Raw genomic sequence first — 10101 nt, 5'->3', positions numbered from 1 at the left:
ACACACACACACACACATATATATATATATATATATATATATATATATATATATATATATATATATATATATATATATATATCGTGCCTTCTATATGAATATACTCTAAGCCATAATATATTCCCTTGCTTTGATGTATAGATAGAATAAGTATATAAATACACACATACACCCACATATATACACACACATATATTATATATATATATATATATATATATATATATATATATATATATATATATATATATATATATATATGTATGTATATATATATATATATATATATATATATATATATATATATATATATATATATATATATATATACATAAAATGATAATAACCACAATAGATTTAGCAGTTTCTAGTCCACTGTAGGAAGAAGCACTCAGACATATCAAGCCATGTCTGAGGTTTGGCCAGCTTTCATCACTAAGGTAGAAAGTGCGGATTGGTGATGGTGGAAGATTTTCATCTCCTTACTCATATTAAACCAATCTAGTATGGGTGGCCCTGACTAGTACAGCTTTGCTGATGATAGCGATATGTAAACCCTTTTACTACTTTTATATATATATATATATATATATATATATATATATATATATATATATATATATATATATATATTTCTCTTTCAAATCAGAATATTTTGTAGGAGAATCGGAAAGACTGATGAAAGTGAATAGGCCTATAATAAAGAAATATATACTCGCATCTTTTATCTTTTTACATTGAAGATTGCTCCTTATTGCGTGTACTCTTTAAAGCATATGTGAATAAATTGCTTAGAAAATGTAAAGACTTTGAATAGTGTATGAATAATGGCGAGTCAACCGGATATAAAAAGACTCGCACATTGACTTCCAGGCTAACGTGTTGAATAATAATAAATACCGAACAACTGCGTGGAGTTATATAAACAGCGTGCAGTTTTTTTTTTTTTTTTTATTATTATTCTTTTTTTACTACACAGGAATTTTCATGATCACAAATTCTATATGACTGGAATGTTTGACGCATGGAATATGCATTTACCTTTATATTTAAATTTATATTATTCTAATCGGAACATATTGGGGAAGTCCTGGACAACAAAATGACACTTTTTGAAAGTTTGACATATCAGATATGAACCTTAGTTTTGACTCCTAAGAATCATAAAATGTTTTTCTTACCTTACAATAAACTGAACCAGAAGATTAGAATATACCTTTTGGAAGAATTTTTGTGATGGCTAGCGATATTTGTTCTCCATTGTAAAAGAAAAATTAATAAGATTCCTTGAAATGTCATTAGAGTTGAAATAGTTTCTTTATTTCATCCTTTTTACTAACTTTGAACTGTAATAAAAGAAGTCTCGAACAAGAAAATATGAAAAGAAACATAAGCGTATCACAACTCCCTTTCATGTATTTAAATGAAGACATTTTCAAAATTATTATATTCTTTTTGAGATCGAGTCGAAAGTTTCTCGAAGTAATATTTATAAGAATATTTTCGGTCCCTTTTATGTATTTAAATGAAGACATTTTCAAAATTATTATATTCTTTTTGAGATCGAGTCGAAAGTTTCTCGAAGCAATATTTATAAGAATATTTTCGAAGGTCTTATTCTTTTCTCACTGAAGTTAATCAAACAACTTCAGTTTATTGTATAGATCCCATTACATGAAATTGATTTTACAACACAGAATGAAATACAAAACCTTTCACGGTAGTTAATTAAGTCCTTCGTTGTTATGAAAGCGTTGACAGCATTAACGGAATTAACTAGAAATTTCATTCAATTTACCGACCTCGGCTTTTGAGTATTAAGTGAGTTTCAGTAGGCTACAATTTGAATCCATATATATCAATTCTTTTGAAAATTAATCATGCAGCAGGTTATAGGTGCTAATTATTTATGTGCTTTGAAAATGGTATATTAGGCTTTCTCCCCTTACGTTGTCAGTGTTATAGGCAATGTCATTCTCTATTTTCAACATTATTGTTTTATAAACAAAGTAATCGAGTCAGCAAAAGACGCCCAAAGAAAAGCTAGAAGAACTGGTCAGGTTTTTATCTTACTATATTTCCTCCAATGTTTTACACATGAAACGATATTTTAATATACATACATACATACATACATACATACATACATACATACATACATACATAATCACCGTACTTAGGATATCTTAGCTTCAGAGTATACACAGTAGAAACTCCTCTTCACAAATACAGCTTCAAATTCCCAATAGAAATTCTATCAATAGTGCAGTACACATTAATATATTTCTCAATAACAGAATTACAAGAGCCTCTTACCCAACGACTAAAAATCCTATCTGAAGCGCTCCTCATCATTAATCATCCAGGACCTCTTTCCTGTGACTATTGCCTAGTGTTAGACATTGCAATCTTTATTTACTTCACAATATCGCCACCACTTTCTCCATGAATATTTTATCAACAGCTCTCATTAGTTCAAAGACATCCTTTGTGATCCGCCCCCCCCCCCCCCTCCACCCACCCAAACCCGCCCACGTTTATTACAAATACATACGTTAACATTATCATCTGAAAGTGCTGAACAGTTACAATTTACCTGCCTCTTTCTACCATAAGTTACCTGTTTTCCATGCTTACTTGTAACTAATATTAGATGAAACGTTGAATACAAAATGAAATGAAAAATTATTATTTCGAATGTGATAGGTTTCAATGGGGAACAAAACATAGTTGAATTCTTCGCTGTATAATTGTGTCATATATAACTAAATCATGTTTTATACTTATTTGATTTAATCAGAGATTCTCCAGTAATATTCAAAAGTATGTTTTTAAAGTCTAAATACAGAACAACCAAACTGTTCAAGTTTTGGTTCATAACGATAATGCATAATCACTTCAAAGTTCATGATCTAAGTGATACGCGATGTTGATCCAAATTAATAACATCCTGAACGCGTGATCTATTTTATTGAATGATATCGAGAAATCTGAATTATACTACAAGACAAATTATATTGTTTTATAAGCAGTAACACAAAAACAAAAATCCTTAACCAAATGCAAGCCAATTGGTCACTAATCCCATTCTAAAAATCATTAATCATAAACCAACAAAAAAATTAAGAAACTAAACGTTGAAGATGCATTGATTCCTTAATGATTGTAAAAAGAGAGACAGAAAAAAACAGCTTTGTGATATTTTAGAGAAAATTTAGTTTGAAAATGGAGGCAAAAAATACACTAACAAAATAAAAGAAAAAAAAGGAAAGCACACACAATGACTTGCCTTCTTAGGACAACCATCTTTTGTTTATGAGCCTGGAGCAACATCTGACTCTTTCATTGTTTCACATATCACCTTGCGAATTAAGACGGAACTCTGCAGTATTCCGCTTGCAAAATATGTATACGAACGAAACCTAGTCGTGAATGAACACACTCTTCATTGTAGGTTTTTTTTTTTTTTTTGCTTACCTATCGAAAAAAAAATTATTTGGGTGAAGTCAGAAACATGATTTTGTTTACGAAAATCGTATATGAAAACTCTAAAGTTCTAAGAACGTGTCAGAATGATTTGATGCCTTGAATAAACATATTTGAACTAGTGTGTTGTGGTGAAAAACTCTCTCTTCTGATATATATATATATATATATATATATATATATATATATATATATATATATATATATATATATATATATATATATATATATATATGTGTGTGTGTGTGTGTGTGTGTGTGTGTGTTTGTGTGTGTGTGTGTGTGTGTGCGCGCGCGTCTACACCTCTTTTCCATATATATTTAATAATTGAACTATCGGTAAAGAGAACGCATAGTAGTTTTAGGAAGAAAGTCGGTGTTTCTGGAATAATAGCTTTTATTCTCGCCTGCCGTAAATTTGTCTTTTAAGAAATAGACCGAATGAGTGATGGTTACGTTGTTATAGGTATATACTGCCTTCCTCTGTTTAGAGTCCTTGGCTGGGCATAGCCAGGCTTTCTCAGGCTGCCTTCCAGTTCACCGAGTCAGTTGGGTGGTTGGTGGTCACCGGTATACAAGATTACTCGAGGTTCGTGTAGTTGGTAAGTTAAGAGCTGCCTTAAGTTGGCGTTCACTTTTGTAAATTTCAAATACTTTGATATCGTTTGGTGTTTGATTGGAGAGCTGTTGGTGTATGCATGTTATTTCTCTACACCAAATGCAATTCAAATACCCATGTTTTAACGTACAGGTTTATCAGTTAATTTTGATTTTTATTACTCATGCCCTATCATATTGGTTTTAAGTTATTTTTCTTTATACTATTCTTAAATACCTGTGGATTAACTTCCCTGTTTATTTGTATTTTCAGGAAAAAAAAAAAGTCGCGGTCGCTTGATTATCAGTTCGTTTCAAGCATATCAATCTGGATGGGAGTCATTTGCCATCATCGCTGGTGTCGCCTGTATTATCCTTGCGTACAGATCCACATGTTGCTAATTGTTAAATACGGAAAGAGAGTGACTGGTGACAACGCTGGAATCTGGTGAAGTATTTTTCAGACTAAACTAAAAGGTGAGCATTAATTTATATTTTTATTTTTTCTTAATTCCATCCCAAGCAAGCCAGTCCTCCCCGATTGGGGGCGGCGCCCCCAATCGTGGGAGGACGTTCCCTATAGCGCATGGTAGACCTTAAAATTGAAGGTCTACCGTGCGCTATATGGAGGCTTGCTTGTAAACTCCTTAGTTTTAAGTTCGGTGAGTATTAAGGGTTTGTTTGTAGTTTTATTTAGGTTTTTGCAGTTTACTTAGCCTGTCGATCACAAAATTTGCTGTAGCAAGTTTTCGTTTTGCTTTTGTAAGTCAAATCCTTTATATTCCATTTTTCGAAGTTTTGTTAAATCTATTTTAAGATTAAAAAAAAAAAAAGTATCTGGATGTAAGCTTTGTTGAACGAAACGGGTGATTTTATCTGTTACTATCTATTTGATATCACAGGCTTTAGATATCAGTCTTTTATGTAGGGATAACTAACTCTTACCAGAAACATTTCTGATAATTGACACTTTTTTCAGATTGGTTTGCTGCGACCAAAGGATAAAATGATTTGAGGACACTTCGTTGAATGTATAGCTTCATTTTCTACTCGTGAATTGGTTTGGATGAAGATTGTTACTAGAAGTCCTGTCAAGGTCTTCTATAAGTACTCGATTGTTAGGGGGAAATCCTGTCTTGGTCTTCTATAAGTATTTGAAGATTGAAGATTGTAACGGGAAATCCTGTCAAGGCCTTCTATTAGTGCTTTAGGACTATCAAGGGAAATCCTGTTAAGTTTGGAGAAAGACGTCTATTGGAATTTTTGAGAATCCGGCTTGTACTAAACGAATTGGTAAAATAAAATTGACTCCGGTTAAAAGGTTACTGGTAAGTTTTAAAGAAAAATAATGAAATTTGCTCACTCTAATGGTGAGATGTATAAGATTACAGATAATGCTAGAGAATTTTATAGAAAGGTTTTTTTTTTTATGTAATTCCGCCAGATAAAATTTTGGGCGTTGCTAGGCATTGAGGAAACTTAAACATATTTTGGTTTATTTGGTTTATCGTTAGGTTATAGTAATTTAGCTCTTCGGTAGGCTGAAATATTCAGTTTATATTTGATATGTTTGAACCAAATTTTTAGATGGAATTATGTATCTCTAATAAATTTCCTTGTTCACAGCTACGTGGTTGTCCTTTTTGCTTTCTTTAATTTATTACAGAAATGTTGAAACATTAAATGGCACATTCTTGTTTTTGGTTTTAATGTTTGAAATTTGTTAGTTAACTAATTGATTTTAGCCAATTAAGAAATAAAACTGTTTTTAAAACTCATTTAGCTTTGTAATAAGGGAAACCGTATGGTGACCTCTCAAAATGGGTATAAGAGAAAGTTATGAGAACAGAAACTTGTCCAATTTAACTGAAACCGAGCTTTAGATTCAAATGAGAAACAAAATTGCCTTCTTGTTAACCAATGATTCACAAATTTAAAAGTTGTCACAAAGCTGAACTATGAAACGTCCGTTCAGTTTACACAACTTGAGAGTATCAATAATATATCAATTGGAGAGCATATTGTAATTATTAGTTTGAGTCAAACGGAAATGCTATTAAAAATACTTTAACTAGGGATTGAAGTTTGCTATATTCAACGAACATCCTTACTGATGTTGTTGAGGAATGTCAATGTGCCGTTAGTGTTGGCTGAAACAGATTTTCAATTGGTTTTGGTCAGGAATTGTTTAGACTTTGAATTTGAGACTGAATTCAAGACTGGTTGCTTACGAAAGTTTCTGTAATATGAGTGTTTCGCCTGAAATATTTTTGATCTCAAATACAGGGTATAGGATGAATTTAAAAAGAAAAAAAAAGTGATATTTTAGGGAATTTATCACCAGTAAAGGAAAATTCATACAGGGGGAAAAAAAGGTCATTTCATCACCCTTGTTTGTCTGCATTGTTAAACTAGCTTTTTTCCTTCATTTATTCGTATTATATTAAGAAAACTAGTTTTTGTTGGAAATAATATTTCTAGGTCTTGGAAGTATTCGTATCTCAATAGCGAATTATTTTTTTTTTTCTCGACTTAGTAAGTTTTGTTTGACCATTGGAAGCCTGGTAAATAGTAGAGTGCGCAACGGGTTCAAAATCATACAAGCAGTTGTGAAGTGTGGCTGTACTAAAGTTTTGAATAAACTAACCCGAAAATTATGCTTAATTGATGTTCAAAAAAGGGTTGAGCTAATTTTAAACTAAATATTTTTCGCTCAAGTTTCAATTCCGCTACTTAGATTTAAATTTTTAATAGCGATAAAAGTTTAAAGGTAATTAACATTTTGTAAAACAAAGTAAAACATAAACTAAAACTATCTCTTTTGATAACTTGGTAGTAAAGACAACTTTGAAATTTACTTGGCTTGATTTATGTTTATAAATGGAGGTCTTTCTTTTTTTTTTGGGTGGGGGGGGGGGGTGTGGGGGCGGCGGGTTGAGCATAACTTCGTATTCGCATCTGGGGAAAAATCAATTTCAAGGATCACTAAAGTGTTAATGAGGCTAACAGCTGCAGTAAATATGCAACTATCATTAGAGAGCTACGTGGTCAGATACTTCTGTAGTTTTAACATAAGTATTTTAATACTGATTTGACTTTAGTCATTTTGTCCTTAAAATTTAATAGAATATTTAAGAATTTATAATTTCTGGAAAACTAAAAGCAGCATTCTAAAAACAATCTATGTACAACAATGTACGGTATTGTTTTAAAGTCAGTTCTATATTGTAAGGAACTAGTTTACTATAGCAGGGAACGTTCAACCCCATAAGCTACTTTTTTATAACCATATTGGTAAAACAATTTCATCATTCCGGGTTTTGTAGACTTGTGTTTAACAGATAGAAAAAAAAATAGCTTTATATTAATGTAAGACACCAGCGTATCCAAAAGAGGGAGGGGGTTCGTGACCCAAATTTTTTGAGACCAAAAAAAAAAAGAATTGGTTTAACTGTAAAACCTGGGGTTTGCACGAACGAAATGTTTTGACTGTTAAGCTATGCATATCTGTCAAAAATAATTTGGTTAATTATTTTAACTTTCTGGTTTCATCCTTTATTTTGCTGTTTAAAACTGTCTTACGAAGGTCCTCTTGCTCTAAAGGTAAAAGCTATGTGATTCAATATTTGTAAGAAAATTCTGATGGTCGAGAAAATTAGTGCCAAACCCGTTCTAATTGCAAACTTGATATTGTCTAAAATATGCACAGTAGAAACAAAATGAACTTTCAACCCTTTTAATGGAAAAGTTTTTGTTTATTTTGTCTTTGTATTGACTCCTATGCACAGCTGTTATCATAAAACAAGTTTCCGCTTGTGTCTTTATTCTCGAGACAGTTAGTTTGAAAAAAAAAAAAAAAAAAAAAACTGTGTGGCTGAAAGGGAATAATCTAATTTATATTCCTGAAGCTGAGGAAGACCTAGATGTACTCATGAATGAATTCAGTGTATTTATAGTTTATCACTGAAAAATCAGGAGATGGAATGACTGTTGAGATGATATTGGCCTAAATTGAAGGGACTCTCAGAATACTTAACAATATTAATTTTGTAAAATTTGTAGAATGTGGCGTGAAGCAAAACATGATGAATGGGAGTTGGGAGTGTTGGTGGAAAAAAAAAAAAAAAAAAAAAAAAAAAAAAAAAAAAAAAAAAAAAAAAAAAAAAAAAACGAAGTATGACATTGCTATAATTACAGAGGCATCACATTTATGGCAGTTACCATGAAAATATATATTATGGTTATTCCAAAGGGACTAGAGAGAAATATTGATGAAAAGCTGAACGATGAACAATTAGTTTTTAGAAGTAGAAGAAGTTGTGCTGACCTAATTTTCGTTTTAGGACATGTTACAAAGCGAGTTTTAAAATATAGGAATCCACTTTTGAGAACTTTGAAAAAGCCTTTGATAGTGTACACTGTCCAATTTTGTGGCGAGTCCTACGTTACTATGAATTTCCTATCAAAATTGGAAATTCTATTAAGTCTTTTCATGAATATAGAAAGCAAAGTTAATGCTAGTGTAGTCTTATGAAAAGAATTTCCTGTGAATAGGGAGTACTAAAAGGGAATGTGTTGTTACCTATGTTTTTCTCCTCACGGATGTTGTAATGCACAGAACAATACAGGATTGTACAGGAGGATTGGAGTGGATTGGTAATAAAAAAATTAGTGGACCTAAAATATGCTAGTGATGCTGTCGTTATTAGCAGAACACCACAGGAATTGCAATGCTTGCTTATCAGATTGCATGAAATAACACATCCTTTTCGATTTAGTACTGCACTCAATTTCAATCGACCCCCCTCTCTCTCCCCTGGTATATGTATCAACGTCAGATTTCAATATCAGTACCATTCATGGTTTTTTGTTTATTCCTGATATGGTGGTGTGCATATTCCTTAACTTTTGTTTTACTTCGCTGAATTTATTTCGATATGACTTTTTGATAGAGAAAAGCTATGTCTTGGAACATTATTCAGGTGACAATAAAATTTTCGAGGGAGTAAGATCCAGTCTTAGAAAACTCTGATATGACTGGTTTATCGGTTAGCTTTCATTCACTTTAGTATCTGGGCAAAATTCTCATCATTTGAAAGTTGAAATTTTAATGGAATTACAATGTAATGTGGTTTCTATGACTTCTGTTCAATGTCATTTTTAATATTCAAATGTGCTATGATTTAACAAATGTACGTGTCAGAGATACTCCATAATTCGATAATTGTTCAATAAGTTTACTGGTTCTAAATTTAATATATTTTTTTAAACAAAGATGAGGTCTTGGTTTGCTTGGTAACTAGTGTGGTGGTCTTTGCTGTTTCTATAAAAAATAAAAAAATAGTACAGTCGATTGGTTGAAGGGAAATGGAAACGAAAAAAAAGAGAAAATCTTCAAAGGAATAAGAAAAAAAAATAAGGGTTTTCTGCATAGAAATTTCTATTATGAAGATATCAAAAAGTTTTCATGAAATAAAACAATTTCCGTTTCATAGTTGCTACAAGAAGAATGTAGTTTTGGAGACGTGGAAGGTGAAAATCCTCCTCTCTCTCTCTCTCTCTCTCTCTCTCTCTCTCTCTCTCTCTCTCTCTCTCTCTCTCTCTCTCTCTCTCTCTCTCTCTCTCATGCACGCACACACAAACTCCTAAGTGGTAAAATTCATTACCTGAGCTGGAGATGAAGATATTGTGTTTTTGATGTGAATCAAGTTGTAAGTGGAGAGACTAATTACAATTCGACGAGTAATTGATACTTGAACCTGAGGATGCAGGGCTCTAGTAATTACATATGCAACTCAGAGGCAGCCATCTGATGCGGATTTCCGTAAATGTATTTTCATATACTAAAAGTAATTGTAGAGATTACTATTGAAATGTTTTTGATATCTTATAGGGATGCTGTTATTGAATAATGAATTTTCTCCATATATTACTCAATTTTAAAGTGAAAATATTTTCAAAAACTGGAAAAATACCTCTCAAAAATCTGAAAGTTATCGTTAGCGTCCGGGGCGTGGGG

General features: G+C 31.8%; 1 long non-coding RNA gene across 1 annotated transcript; it reads left to right on the top strand.

Moving 5' to 3' along the window:
• Positions 1–4048: 4048 nt before the first annotated feature.
• On the top strand, positions 4049–5778 carry LOC137649831 (uncharacterized). The gene is made up of 3 exons (XR_011045872.1): positions 4049–4087; positions 4357–4559; positions 5062–5778. It is a non-coding gene; the product is annotated as an uncharacterized lncRNA (long non-coding RNA).
• Positions 5779–10101: the final 4323 nt, after the last annotated feature.

This window comes from Palaemon carinicauda, chromosome 11 (assembly GCF_036898095.1).
Source record: "Palaemon carinicauda isolate YSFRI2023 chromosome 11, ASM3689809v2, whole genome shotgun sequence".
Classification (NCBI taxonomy): domain Eukaryota; kingdom Metazoa; phylum Arthropoda; class Malacostraca; order Decapoda; family Palaemonidae; genus Palaemon; species Palaemon carinicauda.
Note: the sequence above shows the minus strand (reverse complement) of the source record. Positions and strands in the feature narration are given on the sequence as shown.